Here is a 15,314-nt window from a genome sequence, read left to right on the forward strand (position 1 = left end):
AGTCAATCCAAAGGTTAACCCAATAAATCTGAGGTTATTGTAATAAATAATTCAAACCATGACGAGCCAGTAGAAACAGATGGTGCTTCTGGAAGAACTTGAAAATTTTCCACTCTTAAATGAACATAAACCTTCTGCATGGAGCTGTGCAACTACATGAACTTCTGTGCAGGCCTGTAAATCTATGAGGTTACTTTTTTTGTGATCTTGAGTCACGTTCTTTTAATTTGATGCTTCTCAAGGTATGGAAAGCAAAGGCTAACTCAAAACACAAGAGAACAAGTTCTGGTTATTCTCACTTTGTATTGCTGTCTTTCCTCTTCCTGCAATTGCTTCCTGCTCCTCAGTTTTGCATGTAAGAATGTGTATTCCAGTAAGAGGACAAAAGGCATTTTAGCAAGCTTTTATTATACCTAAGCCTGGATTTAACTCCCTCAGTAACTGAAAAGGCATATAATCCCATGGATTTCTTAAGGTAGTGAGTTGAGTCTAGATGAATTACAACATTTTTTTTTTCCTGAGCTTTTTCAAATGATTAGCAACACTTCTGCAGACAATTGTGTTTGAAGGGTTACAACTGGCTTTGATATGAAGCAGAGAGCAAGTAAATATGCAAGAAAAGAAAGAAAATGAAAGAAAAGAAAATAAAGTGAATGCATGTGATAGCACCCTGTTTTTGATGATATATTCATGCTGATAGGTTGATTTCTTTTGACCAAAAAAGATGTTGATAAAGCTGTAAATTTAAGATGCGGTTGAAGATGAGCTTGTCAAGAGTATTTTGTTTTCAATGAGAGATAAGTCATTGACTCATAAAAATTGTATTAGAAGTAAATACAGGATATGTAGTTGTCATCTAATTTATTGGTTTGATTTTATTTATTTCAATTTTTATTGTTAATTTTTTGTAACTGTCCATCTTTTACTTATCTATAATTGAACATATCATTTCATAAGGAAATGCAATTACTTACACAAATACATTGTCTGACTATTTCTGTACTAGCAAGTTGCTGACACTAGAAAATATAAAGATTCACCAAATGCTGGCCAGAATGTGGAGAAACTGGACCATTTGTACATTACTAGTGGGAACGTAAAATGTACAGCCACTTTGGAAAACAATTTGGCAGTTTCTTAAAAACACTAAACATGCAACTACTACACGACCCAGCGATTGTGCTCCTGGGCATTTATCCCAGAGAAATAAAATCTTATGTTCCCCCCAAATTTTCCATGACTGTTTATCATAGCTTTATTTGTAATGGCCAAAACTGGAAACAGCCTAGATGTCCTTCAACAGGTGAATGGTTGAACAGACTGTGGTACATCTATACCATGGATTACCTCTCAGCGATAAAAAGGAACAGACTACTGATGATAAACACAGCAGCTTGGATGAATCTCCAGAGAATTATGCTGAGTGAAAAAAGCCAATCCTAAAAGGTTGCATACAGTATGACTCCATAAAAAATAACATTCTTGAAATGAAAAAATTATAGAAATGAAGAATAGATTACTGGTGGATTTAGAATGGGGGAAGAGCAAAGGGAAAGTGGGTGTGGCCATGAAAGGGCAACATGAGGGATCCCTGTGATAGAAATAATCTGTATATTGGTTATATCTGTCATGATCTTGGTTGTGATAGTACCATAGTTTTCCAAAATGTTACCATTGGGAGAAAATGGGTAAGCTGTGTATGAGATCTTTGCTTTTTTTTTTCTAAAAATTTTTATTGAGATAGAGTCTCGTTCTGTTGCCCAGGCTGGAGTGCAGTGGTGTGATCTCAGCTCACTGCAACTTCTGCCACCTGGGTTCAAGCGATTCTCATGCCTCAGCCTCCCAGGTAGCTGGGACTACAGGCATGCACCACCACACTCAGCTAATTTTTTTGTATTTTTAGTAGAGACAGGGTTTTGCCATGTTGGTCAGGCTGGTCTCGAACTCCTGATCTCAGGTGATCTGCCTTCCTTGGCCTCCTGAAGTGCTGGGATTACAGATGTGAGCCACCACACCCAGCCGAGGTCTCTGTTTTTTAAAACTGCATGTAATCTATAATTATCTCAAAATAAAAGTTTAATTAAAAATATAGAGCAGAGTTTACAAAAGATAGCTCACTGCTGAATTGATGAATGTGAACTCAAAATATATTCTAAACTTTCCTATTTAAATTAAGTCTAATAACTTAAAAGTTTGGATCATACCATACATCATTCTTACTATGAAAGAAATACAATTTTGTTTTATCTTTAGCATTAAAAATGAATTTTATCATACCACTGCAATATTCCTGTTGTGAAAATGATTGTATTGCTATTAGTAAAGGGAAAGAAAAAAAGAAAATTAATATTCCCTAGTCTAAATAATATAATTCATTAAGAATACAGGTGTTGGTAAAGTGACTTTATCTTGTGTTTTCATCACTGCTGTTTAATAATAGAATTTTAAGCTATATAAATAATTAAACTATATACATAATATTGTTTCAATAAATTCTGATGAAACAACTGTTCTCTAATTAACTTTTAGTGAAAGTTTGCAGAACAGCTTCTTAATGTGTTGACTGATTTCTAATCACCTTGCCTTTGTAAGTGGCATTACCATGTAGAAGGTCCATACCTATCTTTTGTGATTACAGTTACAGGAGGAATGATTTTCTATATCTGTGGATATTTCATATGTTGAAAGAACTAAGGAGTTCAAATGAACAGTGTGTCTACACCAAATCCAAATAGAGAATTGAAAAGTGAAATATTCAACCAATTGAATTAGTTGACCATGCTATTCCATGTATCTAAGGAAATTGATTTTATTTTACCAAATAGTAGACTGGATATTTAAGTTGTCATAAATTAAACACAATTCTCAGTGAGGTTTTAATCTCAGAATTAAAAAAGAATCAAAATATCTTACTGGTGACTCAAAGATGCTGTAGTGTCTACATATTTAGTGGTGTCCTAGATGGTTGCACACATCCTTCCGACCATGGAGAATATGATAGTCGTATTTTGTTACTATTCTACAAGGTCAGCTTAATTTTACATGGGATATTAGCTGATATAAGAAAAATTTATTTTAACAGTACATTTGGATCTTAAAAATTAAAACGAAATATATTCTACTTCCACATGTTAAGGAAAATTCTAGCATGTGAAGAGATATTCAACATTGGGGTAGGTTAATTAGATAATCTGGATTAAAAAAAAAAAACTTCTGCTGAATTCACTCATTTATTGACAATGCTTCCTAACTGGCTCCACCTTTAGCTGATGCACAGACACTTGATCTATCTTAAAATATCTAATCTCTTCTTGATTTATTGTCATAAACTCCTTGACAGGTGTTTTTGTTTGTTTGTTGTGACCCATGACTTCAGGAAAGGTTGCACCCTTGGAGCAGTGGTGACTATTACACTCAGAGCTGTTTTTCTTGTGCTTTGTATTTCATCACAAATAGCACTTCTATGATTCAGATTAGAAGAGGGGATATCTATTAAGGTATTTCTGTTCTACATGTTTACAAGACTTATAAGATTAAATGAGTTAATATATGTAAATTGTTTGGAATAGTGACTGACACATAGTAAGTGCTATAAGTCTTAGCCATTATTATTATGATATTTGCTATTATTACCATTACTTGCTTGTTTCTATTGTTTGGCAAGTATTCTGCAAAGCTAACCCTGTAATGTCAATATTTTTTCCTCATTTCAAGCACATCATTGCAATCTCAAATAGCTATACATATATATTTTGAATTTTAGTTTCAGTTCTAATGTAGAAAGTAATTTAAAAATACTTTTAAACTGTAAAATATAACATGCATACAGAATAGTCCACAAAACAAAAATATAGCTTAATGAGGCCGGGCACAGTGGCTCATGCCTGTAATCCCAGCACTTTGGGAGGCCGAGGTGGGTGGATCACGAGGTCAGGAGTTCAAGACCAGCCTGGCCAACATGGTGAAACCCCGTCTCTACTAAAAACACAAAAAAATTAGCTGACATGGTGGCAGATGCCTGTATTCCCAGCTACTCAGAAGGCTGAGGCAGAGAATTGCTTGAACCCCAGACACGGAGGTTGCAGTGAGCCAAGATGGCGCCACTGCACTCCAGCCTGGGCAACAGAGTGAGACTCTGTCTCAAAAAAAAAAAAAAAAAAAAAAAATATATATATATATATATATCTTAATGATTTGTTACAAACTAAACCCATGCAACACACTCAAGTCAAGATTTAGTATTATCACCCTCTCAGAAGTGCCCTTCCACATTTCCTCTCAGTCATTGCCCCCTGTATGCCTCCTAAAGTTGACTAATATCCTGACTAATATTATAGTCATATCTTTGCTTTTTTAATTTTTTTTGCGATGGAGTCTCACCCTGTCACCTAGGCTGGAGTGCAATGCCGAGATCTCGGCTCACTACAACCTCCACCTCCGAAGTTCGAGTGATTCTCCTGCCTCAGCCTCCCGAGTAGCTGGGATTACAGGCACACACCACCAAGCCTGGCTAATTTCTGTGTTTTTTTGTAGAGATGGGGTTTCACCATGGTGGCCAGGCTGGACCTGGCCGGGCGTGGTGGCTCACATCTGTAATCTCAGCACTTTGGGAGGCTGAGGTGAGCGGATTCTTTGAGCTCAGGAGTTTGAGACAAGCCTAGGCAACATGGTGAAAACCCGCTCTAAAAAGAAAATAAAAAATTTGAGAATTTCACTGTATGAACACACTGTAATTTATCATTTTCCATTTACTGGTTGACATTTGTGCTGTTTCCAGTTTTTTGATATCATGAATAATGTTGCCATAAACATTCTTGAACATGTTTCTTGAAGCACATTTGCATACATTATTGTTAGTTATATAAGTGGAAATAGTGGGTCAAAAAGCATACATATCTTCCGTTTTAAAAGATAGTTATATTGTCTTTCATTTTATTTCTACTGACATTACTCCTGTTATTAGTGTTAGAGTTCCCACTGTTCCACGTTCTTTCAAATACTAATAATATTCGACTTTTTCATTCTGGCCATTCTCATTGGTTACTATAGTATCTCACGATGGCTTCAATTTCTATTCCCCTTTTACTAATGACATTGAACACCTTTCATATTTTCCAGCCATTTAGATACCCTCTATCGTGAAACATTCGTTGTTTTTTCTTTTTTTTTTTGAGGCAGATTTGCACTCTTGTTGCCCAGGCTGCAGTGCAATGGCACGATCTCGGCTCACCATGACCTCCGCCTCCTGTGTTCAAGCGATTTTCCTGCCTCAGCCTCCCGAGTAGCTGGGATTACAGACGTGCACCACCAGGCCCTTTTTGTATTTTTAGTAGAGACGGGGTTTCTCCATATTGGTCAGGCTGGTCGCGAACTCCCAACCTCAATTGATCCACCCGCCTCGGCCTCCTGAAGTGCTGGGATTACAGGCATGAGCCACCGCGCCCAGCCTGAAGCACTTGTTTTAAGTCTGCTGCCCACATGACTATTGCACTGACTTTGTCTCATTGATTCATTGATTTGTTGTGGACCTGAGACTCTTATGGTGTCTTTTTAAAAAAAGGAAGTTTTGAACTTTAACGTAGTTCAATATACCAACTCTTTCTTTCATGATCTTTCATGTAGACTAAGTTTAATGTAGTCCGGTTTATCAACCTTTTCTTTCATGGTTTTTCTGTTTTGTTTAAGAAGTCTTCCCCTCCCCCAAGGTCATAAATATATTTTCTAATATAGTTTTTTAGAAGCTGTATAATTTGCCTTTCGTATTTTTGTATATGGTGTGAGATAAAGGCCAAATTTTATTTTTTCTTCACATGGGCACCCAATTGTCTTGGCACCAATTGTTGAAATGATCATCCTTTCCATGCTGTTTGGCAGTGCCGTCTTTGTTATAAATCAGCTGTCCACACATGAACATCTTTTGGATCTCTGTTCTATTCCAAAGATATATTTGTCATTCTTGTGTCAATACCATATTGTTTTAATAAGTGTAGTTTTATATAAATCTTGATATCAGGAAAATTTTGGCCGTCATTATTTCCATATAAATTTAGCATCAGCTTGTTGAATTCTGCAAAACAAAACAAAACAGAGCCAAAGGCTGCTAGAATTTTTATTGGGATTTCATTGAATCTGTAAACAGTTTGGGGTACACTGATTAATTTCCAATGTAAAAATTCTTCTACAATTTTTAAAATCCACTTTACCTTATTAGCCAGAGAAGATACTGTAGATGTCAGTCTTTCAAAATTTATTAAAGCTTGCTTTATGGTCCTGAAGAAACAAGAAGAAAAATCTAATACTATTAGTATTTGAAAGAATGTGGAACAGTGGGAACTCTAATTTTTATGAGGGAATTATATGTGCTCAAAAAGGATGTGAATGATATGTGGTTTAAAATAAATTGTATAGCTTGAAAAGAAAGTGTTCTGTGTCTGTGAGTTAGGTCAAATTTTATTAATCATATGTTAAAATTATCTAAGTTCTTACTGATATTTTGTCATTTGTATTAACATTTACTGAAAGATCTGTAAGAATTTTCCACTATGGTTGTAGATTTGTCTGTTTTTTCTTTGGAATACTATAAATTTTTAATATAATATTAAGAGGCTATGTGATAATGTGTTTATACTTTTAGAAGTAAATTTTCCTGGTAAATTGAACTTTTGTCATTAAGAGATGGACTATTTTATCTTTAGCAATGCTTTTTTCTTTCACATCTACTGTGTTTTAGACTGATATAATTACACTATGTTTTTGGTTAGAGTTTCATGGCGTAACATTTATCATTCTTTTACTTTCAACTTTCTGTATGTATTTGCTTTAGATATGTCTATTATAGCATAGAATTTAAAAATTCTATTATAATATTTTAATCTAAATCGAAACATTTAGTCTACTTTTAAATTTAATGTAAATACTAATTTATTTAAATTTAAATACAGTTATGCCATGCAAGCACTAACCAAAAGAAAGCTAGCGCCCCTGGTGGCTAACCCTTCTCCTAGAAAAATCACTGTTCAGCTTCTTGGCCTTTCTGCTACGTCTCCGGGATTTTTCAGATCTCCCAGGGAATGAGTAGCTTCAAATGCAATGCTCATCTCCTTGGTCCCCAGTCCTCCTCAGATCCTGGTCTTGTGTAATTCTTCACTATTTTTTTTTAACCTTTCAATGCTTTGGAGAACGTGTTTTTAAAAATATTTTGTTCAGCCTTTCTAGCTGAGCATTTGTCCAAATTAACTAGTTTGCCGTTACTAGATTCCTGCAATCATTTTTTTTAAAGTCTTATGTAGAATGCGCTAAATTTAGTCATTAGAAACTATCTGTACATCAAAAGAGAAACGATGCAACATTGAAATTGGTTTTCAGAATGTAGGTAATCCCGAATAATATACTGCAATTCTTTTGTGATAATCCTATTGTAATCTTAGTGCTATAGTAGCCCTACTCAGAGATCCAAGATAGTGTATACTAGGTCAGCAATACATTTCCAGGTTAAAATATCATGACAGATGTAGAAATCAATGTCATAATAGAATCTCAGAAGCCTAAGGAAAATCCGAGGTGCATTGTATTTATTCTCAGGATAGAACCAACTATAATCCCTTATAAATAAAATGTATACTGTAATGTCATGTGTTTCTTTGTGTGAATTATCACAAGTGGTTCTTTTGTGAGGAAGCAGTGCTTTAATTCAAAACTCCATTTGCCTCACCTAATTATTCTTTTAAAATTGTCTGTACACCAAACCTCTGTGACATGCAGTTTACCTACATAAAAAACCTGCACATGTACCCTGGACCTAACAAAAGTTAAACAAATAAAAAAATAAAATTTACATTATGAATTTCCCCACAAGTTTAGTTTGTATAGATGTTTCCTATAATTTAAGTAAGAGACCAATAAATGTTTTGAATTGGATTTATCTATTGTACTTTCCTTTGATATTTAGCAAAATTTACATAGTTTTTTTTCCTTTCCTCTCTAGGGTATATTTTTGTAAATATATAGCTTTAAGTTAAATATTAACAATCTTACTCTAAAAACAGTATTCAACTTATGCTTGGATATTTCCAAAATAAAATAATTGTTTAAAATATTTAGAGTAACAAAAATATAGGCTGAATGTACATGTAATTTACATTTTCTTAAAATACCCAACAGTAACTATTATGATTAGATACCTGATACTATTCTAGACAGGTTTATCAAGAACCTCCAGAGTGAAAACCTGCCACAGTCATCTGCTTTACCTGTGATAGGTGCTTATGCTATCAATATTAATTTAAGGGTTCTAGTGAAGGCTGCCTTTTCCATTGATGAGAACCATTCAAAGTTTCTTTTCAGCATGGGCTTTGGAGTGAGGTCAATCTGGGTTTCAATTTGGGTCTGTCACATGCCAGCTTGACTCTAGGTTCCCTAATATTTTTAAAGTTTGTTTCCTTATTTGTTAAAATGGAGAAATCTCTGTGTTGGGGGGTATAGAAAAAGAAAACACTGAGAGAGGATAACCTTCACAAATTTCTGAACATCAGTGTGAGACCACCTGGGGCCTACGTTCCCACTGTTATGAGGTTTATATGTAGATATGTATAACTGAGTTTTGGGTTTACCTTCCATTTTACTTGGATTAAAGATTTGAACACATTAATGTATGCTCTTTTTGCCCTGTTTACAAAACACTTTTATATAATTTTATTACTAATTAAATTTTATGTGGAACAATATGGTTAAAGGGGGTTTATAAAAAAAAATCTGAGGTGGCTACTGGCCTAGACCAGGTTGTCTGCAGACTACATCTTGTGGGCCAAATCTTCCTGCAAGCTGTATTTATAAAGTTTTATTGGAACACAACAACTCCCATGCATTAAATATTATCTCGGGCTGTTTCTGGGCTTTTGTGACAGAGTTGAGTAGTTGTGATAGAGACCATATGCCCTGCAAAGCTTAAAATATTTACTATCTGGTCCTTTGGAGAAAAGGTTTGCCATGCCTGGTCTAGAGGATAAAAATGGAGGAAAATCAAGCGAGGCCTGGTTGTGGGCTCTTTCAGCAGCCCCCCACTAGTTTATTCCTTCTAGTGTTTTTCCTTTCTTCTTGTGTAAAAAGAAAGTGCTAAACAAGATTGAACTCTTCTGTCCCGTGAGTCTCCATTTTCTTAGAAAGGAGAATCTGACCAGTCATTAATAATACCTTACTATCAATTAATTTGTGTGTGCCCAACCTTTCTTAGGAACAATTTTGTTTTAAAAAAAGGAATTGATACAATGCTAATTTGTCAATTTGTAATACAAATAAAAAATAAAAATAAACCCAGGAATGAAATGTCTAGAGGGAAGTTTATTCAATAGGATAAGTCTTTTAATATTAGAACTTCAGACTTTATGGAATCTGGGTAGGAAAAATGTTTAAGATGTCAACAAGACTTTCTTGGTGTGCTCAGGTTAGGCAGACTGTCACTTCACTTTAGTAGTCAGGTTTGTTTCCAGATCATTGCCATTTTTTTGATGTGTATATCTGTTGTATATATCTATGTCTTAAATATATAATAGCTGTTTTTATTTCTATTCTTTATTTATTTCAGCTCATACCCCTAGTTATGCATTCCTCAATACTTTATTTCCATGTGTCTGAAAAACTGGCTTAACGGTGTCTTTAATTATAGATATTTGTCTTGTAACCAAAGAACTATACACTATAGTGGCCAATAGTATAGTTAATGTGGTTATGATAATTTTACATTACCATGATTATCTTATCATCAGTATTTATTCAGATCTCAAGTAAGCATTAATTTGAAACATAGATGTACATTATTAAGCAATGTGATAATATGTTTAGTTAACATGTTTAGTACTTAACCATGTACCAGTACTTACTGTTGCAAAAACTCTGTCTCTCTCTCTCTCTATATATATATATATATGTATAAAATGTTCATTTTAACTCACACAATAGCATTGAGGTAGGTACTATTTTTATCAGTCTCTTATTTTATACATGAGAAAATTGAGATACAGAGATGTTAAGTAACTTGCTCAATACCACACAGCTGGTAAGCAGAGGAGTCAGTATTAAATCATAGGCAGCGTGGCACTAAAGTTCCTGTTGTTAGCCATTGTGCTGTATTGCCACAGACACACATGCCAAACATTAATATTTGCTTATAAAAGATATTTAAAAGGTAATAAAATATTCCTTTGAATAATTCTGCAAATGAATCCAAAGTAAAATTTAATTGACATATGACATAAAATTGGTAGAAATAATTTGTTTCATAAAGGGTATTGCATTTATAAAATAAATGCTTGTCTCCTTTCCCCACCTAGTTTTCTGTTTATTTTTGCCAATTTGTATTCGTCTTGTATTTTTTGATTTATGCATGCCCCATCTTTTAATAAAATCCAGAAAAGGGAAACTAACAAAAGTCAATATACCTTTGCCAAGGCTAAAATTAATTTCTCTGGGGTATTTTCTGTTGAATGATTTACTGCTGGCCTCCTGGCTGCTTCCTTATCTCTCAGTTAGCCCCATAAGTTGGAAATCTACATGGGTACCCCAAAGTCATACACTGAATCATATACTGAGCTTTTCTCAGTATTACTTTTAAGACAAATGATTATTGAGTGTTTTGTAGGACACAACATGGTGCAGTGGAAAGAACATTGGATTGGGCATCTCAAGTCCTGGGTTCAAAATCTGATTCCACTGATGACTAGCTGTATAATTGGGCAAATCACTCAACATCTAAGTTTCAGTCAACTTATTGGAACATGGGGATGATAACATCTATATCATATGATTGTTCCTGAGGTAGCAAGTGAACATGTGTTCTTAGATGTTAATCTTTAAATTGCACTTTATTCTCCTTTTGAGATCTTGATGAGGCTAGCACATACATATCAAATGGATTTGTGTTTGCAAAGTACAACCTATATAACTCGTCATTTTTCTTGCATTACTTCACTTAAATACATAAGTCTTACTTGGCAGTGTCATGCTATACCTGTCAGAAGTGATAGTAATGAGAAAAACATAACCACGTTTAAGAGCAGTTTTGTTCAGGGTAACATTTAGACTTCAGGTTCTGTAACAGCTAGATGGGAACCTGTTACAAATATTTTTCCTTTGTTCCTCATCAAAAATGAAGAAACCAGTCACTGCATAAAGATAAACGTGTGTAATGTTGTCTTTATTTCCTTCGGAATTTGTATGACACAAACGGGAGATATTCTTGATAAATCACATGTTGGGTAGTTTTTGTATCCAAAGAGATAAGGCTTTTTAAAAGACTTCTAAGTTCTTAATTTTCATCACAATGTCATGAGGTAGTCAGAAAAACCCAATGTTCTTTTGTGTAATTAAATTAATAAAGCAGAAAATCTTTTTTCAAATCAAATTCTAAATGACTATACGGCTTGCTCTCTGTGTCGTTTATGTTCATGGGTATTTGGCTTGGTGAATAGCAGGAGGTTAGGAATGATTTCACTTTCAGCTATAATTATGAAGATATGGAAAGAAGATCAGTGCCTAATCACTGCATATTCATTCCTAATCAGGAAGGTGGCAAAAAAGGAAAAAAAAATCACTGCATATTCACAAGCTAAAGATGTCATAAAATATTCTGAAGTGATGTTTTCTTTGAAACTGTCAACCCTCTGACATGCTCCAGTGAACTCCTGGAGGAATAGATACAAATATACTATACATATATATACAGTATCCAAAGACTTAAGAAAGAAGTTTTTCTAGTCTGTCAGATAATCCCCTTGGAGCTTGGATGCTTCGTGGAGCTTCTCTTGTTAATTCCTACTGAAGTGCCATAGGAAAAATAATAATGTCTGGTTGTTGATGTAGCAGTGCAACTTTACTTCATGACATCTTTGTTATTTGATAGAGATATTTGTCACTAATAATTTTTTCTAATGGCTTAATGTATCAGTTGCAAAGTGTTGCAAAGCTAAACTGGCCATATATAGTGTTTCCTATATATGTGTTTGCAGCTAAAATCTCTACAATTAGCAGGTATATCCCAGAAATGTTAAAACATTAACCTTATGATCTTTTGCTGGGAGCAATAGTAATTTGTAACCATATCTTTTTCAGGAATTTGTTTGCATCCAAAAATGGGGAAAAGGGCTATGTGCTGTTGAACCCCAATTAGTCATTACATTCCTTTAATCAGGAGATGAAGAAATCTGAAATGTCTCCTCTTAGAATTAGCCAAAATAATGAAAGTCTAAAAGATAAAGTTTAGAGCTGTTATCTTTGCCTTAAGGGTGGCTCCACATAAAATGAGATCATCTTGGCTCATGCTGGACTTTGTAATTCAATTCCCAGCCTTGGATATTTCAGATATTCTTTGTGCACTCTCTATTCTTATACCATGATTTTTTTCCTAGTGTATATTGCTTTTGCAGGTATTGCTGCCAGGCAGTTTTTTTGCCTTTCCATAAATTTAAAGGGCCCATGCAACAGTTTAACACATTTAATAAACAGACTTTATATGGAAATAATTTTATGACTTGTAGCAAGGTAAAGTTTATCTTAAAAAGTTCTGTTTTAGGTTTGCAAGGCAAACGAATCATTAGGTGATTTAAGAGCCTATGGTAATGATAATTTAAATAAAAACTCTAATGTAAACCTTCTGCTCCAATATTCATTCACTTTTCCTTCAAGCTAAGAGAGAAATCTGGACAATGTACTGCGGCAGTGTTTAATAAGACAAAATATCTCTTTATAAAATTATTTTGCTTACATTTGTAAAAGTGACAGCTTAAGAGGATACTCCTATAACTCTGACAAAAGAATAGAGGTGCAGTAGGTCAAACAGCTTTTAATGGGCCATTCCATCCTCTGAGCTTGCTTTCGTAACTTACAGGTTCACATTTGTTTGGGTCCACCTTTTTTGTATAACTTCTTCTTAAGTTTATTTATATAATTTGTTCCTACCAGTGCCCTGGGTCATTTATTACACCTATTAACTTCTCTCTCTGAAGAGATTCCGCTAGAATTCCTTAACAACCATCTTTGAGTCTGTTTCTTCTCTCTTTAAATTTGAGATCAAGGATTTTGCTGGCACAGTGCGTGTTGAGCCTGCTTTGCTGCTGTCCTGATTATGTTTTGCTGTGGATAGAGGTACATGTAATTCACCATACAGATACAGTTTGTGTGTGGAAAATACTTTAGAAATGTAAAACTCACACAATTTTTTTTTTGATCTCACATTCAACGCTAGCTGGAGCAGTCTCTTAGTATTACATTAAGATATTTCAATGACTTCTCTTCTAAGGATAGTTTTCCATTTTTTATACTTTACATTTTGCCCATGGATTGAGATGAACATTCTTTTCCTATCATACTTTTGTTTTTCTCTGGAAAACATAGGCTGGGAAACGTTCACTCTAACCAATCTTTGGCCAGGTGCACCAGAAGCTTAGTTATTAGAATCTCTGTTTGTTCAAGTCCCCCTCTTTTCTAACATAATCTCAAAATTATTTAATCATGTTAATTAGAATGATATTGTTAAAAAGTAATTTATAGCAGAACACAACTATGTAATAGACTCTGTTAAATGTTGGAGACAATTTTGAAATTACATCTACATGACACCAAATTAACTGGTTTAAAAGGTAACATTCTTTAATATTAAGCAACAACTTAAAATTATTTTACTAACTGTAATAAATGCCATTTTAAGAAAATTATGTCAAGGCATTTAAAATAGTCAAGACAGTGAGTGTTTTCATAGATTCAGCCACATGAAACTTTGAAGATTAATTCTAATTTGTTGGCCTTTAACACAACACCATGAAAAGATTCTGCTTAAAAGGTCTGTACAGACTTTATTTTAGTCTCTAGGACAGACTGTGAAGGTAATTTATTTGAGTGAACTTAATAAAAATCAACACTCTAATGGTTGAACTTAGTAAAGCAGTTAAATGCCAGATATAGCTGGAACTTTTAAAAACAAGTATTCTGTGTAATTTGGGGCTATTTGAATTGGATCTTTCGTTATAGAATGAACAACTAGTTATCAAGATAATCTGTGCTTTTAATTAGTGTTTCTTGATTTTGATACATGTGTAAAAGGTACTAAAGAGATTTATAATATAACATGCAGCAATTTATTTGATGTCCAAGTTTAGGTTCTGTTATGTGAGGGTGCTTCTTACTGTTTCAGGCATTGATTCAGACTTATCACTCCAATGTCTTACTATCGTTCTTCTGACTTGGAAGACAACAAAGCAATTTACTGAGAAAAAACTGCACTTCCATTTTGTATTGGATACTGCATACTAACTAAAATTACACAAAGGCTGTGGGAATCTTAAACATACCCAAGGTGAAATATATTCCTTTCCAAATTTCTAGCTTTTTAGGGTTGGGAATGGGGCACAATCATGGATATGTGAATAAAAATGAAGATAGCAAACTGCTAGTTGATAGAGACTATTGGTTGCCTACCAAAATTTGTTCCCTCCTTCTTTAGTAATAGAACTGTAGCTAAGGTAAACTAAAGACTACATATTCCAATCTTCCTCAGAGTTAGGAGTGTCCATGTCTAAAATTTTACCAAAGGTATGTGAGAAGTTAGCTGTGGCACTTCTGGGCTTGGATCTTGGGACTTTTTTTTTTGAGACCAAGACTCACTCTGTCACCCAGGCTGGAGTGCAATGGTGCGATCTCGGTTCACTGCGACCTCTGCCTCCCTAGTTCAAGCGATTCTCCTGCCTCAGCCCCCCGAATAGCTGGGACTACCGGCACCCACCACCATGCCTGACTAATTTTTTTGTATTTTAGTAGAGATGGGGTTTCACCGTGTTGCTCAGGCTGGTCTTGAGCTCCTTAGCTCAGGCAGTCTGCCTGCCTTGGCCTCCCAAAGTGCTAGGATTATGGGCATGAGCCACCACTCCCATCTGGGACATTTTTAATGAGCTGAAAACGATGTGTCTGCATCCAGCTTGCAAATGCAAAAGAGGAAAATGCCGTACAGGATAGCAGAGTAACAAGGTGGGAGAAACACGGTTCACGAATCATGGGAACTAAAGATCTGTGTCAACCCAGGATACTGTAATTTAGAACTGGTTGTTACATCAGCATAACCTTCATTCTAACTAATCTTTGCCTTTCAGTACCAACAGCTTATTGACTAGAATTCCTGTTTGTTGTAACCTCTCTCTTTCTTAAGCCAATCTTGGGATGGCTCACAAACTCTTCTCAGTAGCCATTGAATTGCTCCTCTGCAGCTGCCTGAACCAATCTTTTCCCCGTGCCTTTAGTTCGGATGTCTTGTCATATCTTCCATTTACATGACC

Source organism: Symphalangus syndactylus, chromosome 4 (assembly GCF_028878055.3).
Source record: "Symphalangus syndactylus isolate Jambi chromosome 4, NHGRI_mSymSyn1-v2.1_pri, whole genome shotgun sequence".
Classification (NCBI taxonomy): Eukaryota; Metazoa; Chordata; class Mammalia; order Primates; family Hylobatidae; genus Symphalangus; species Symphalangus syndactylus.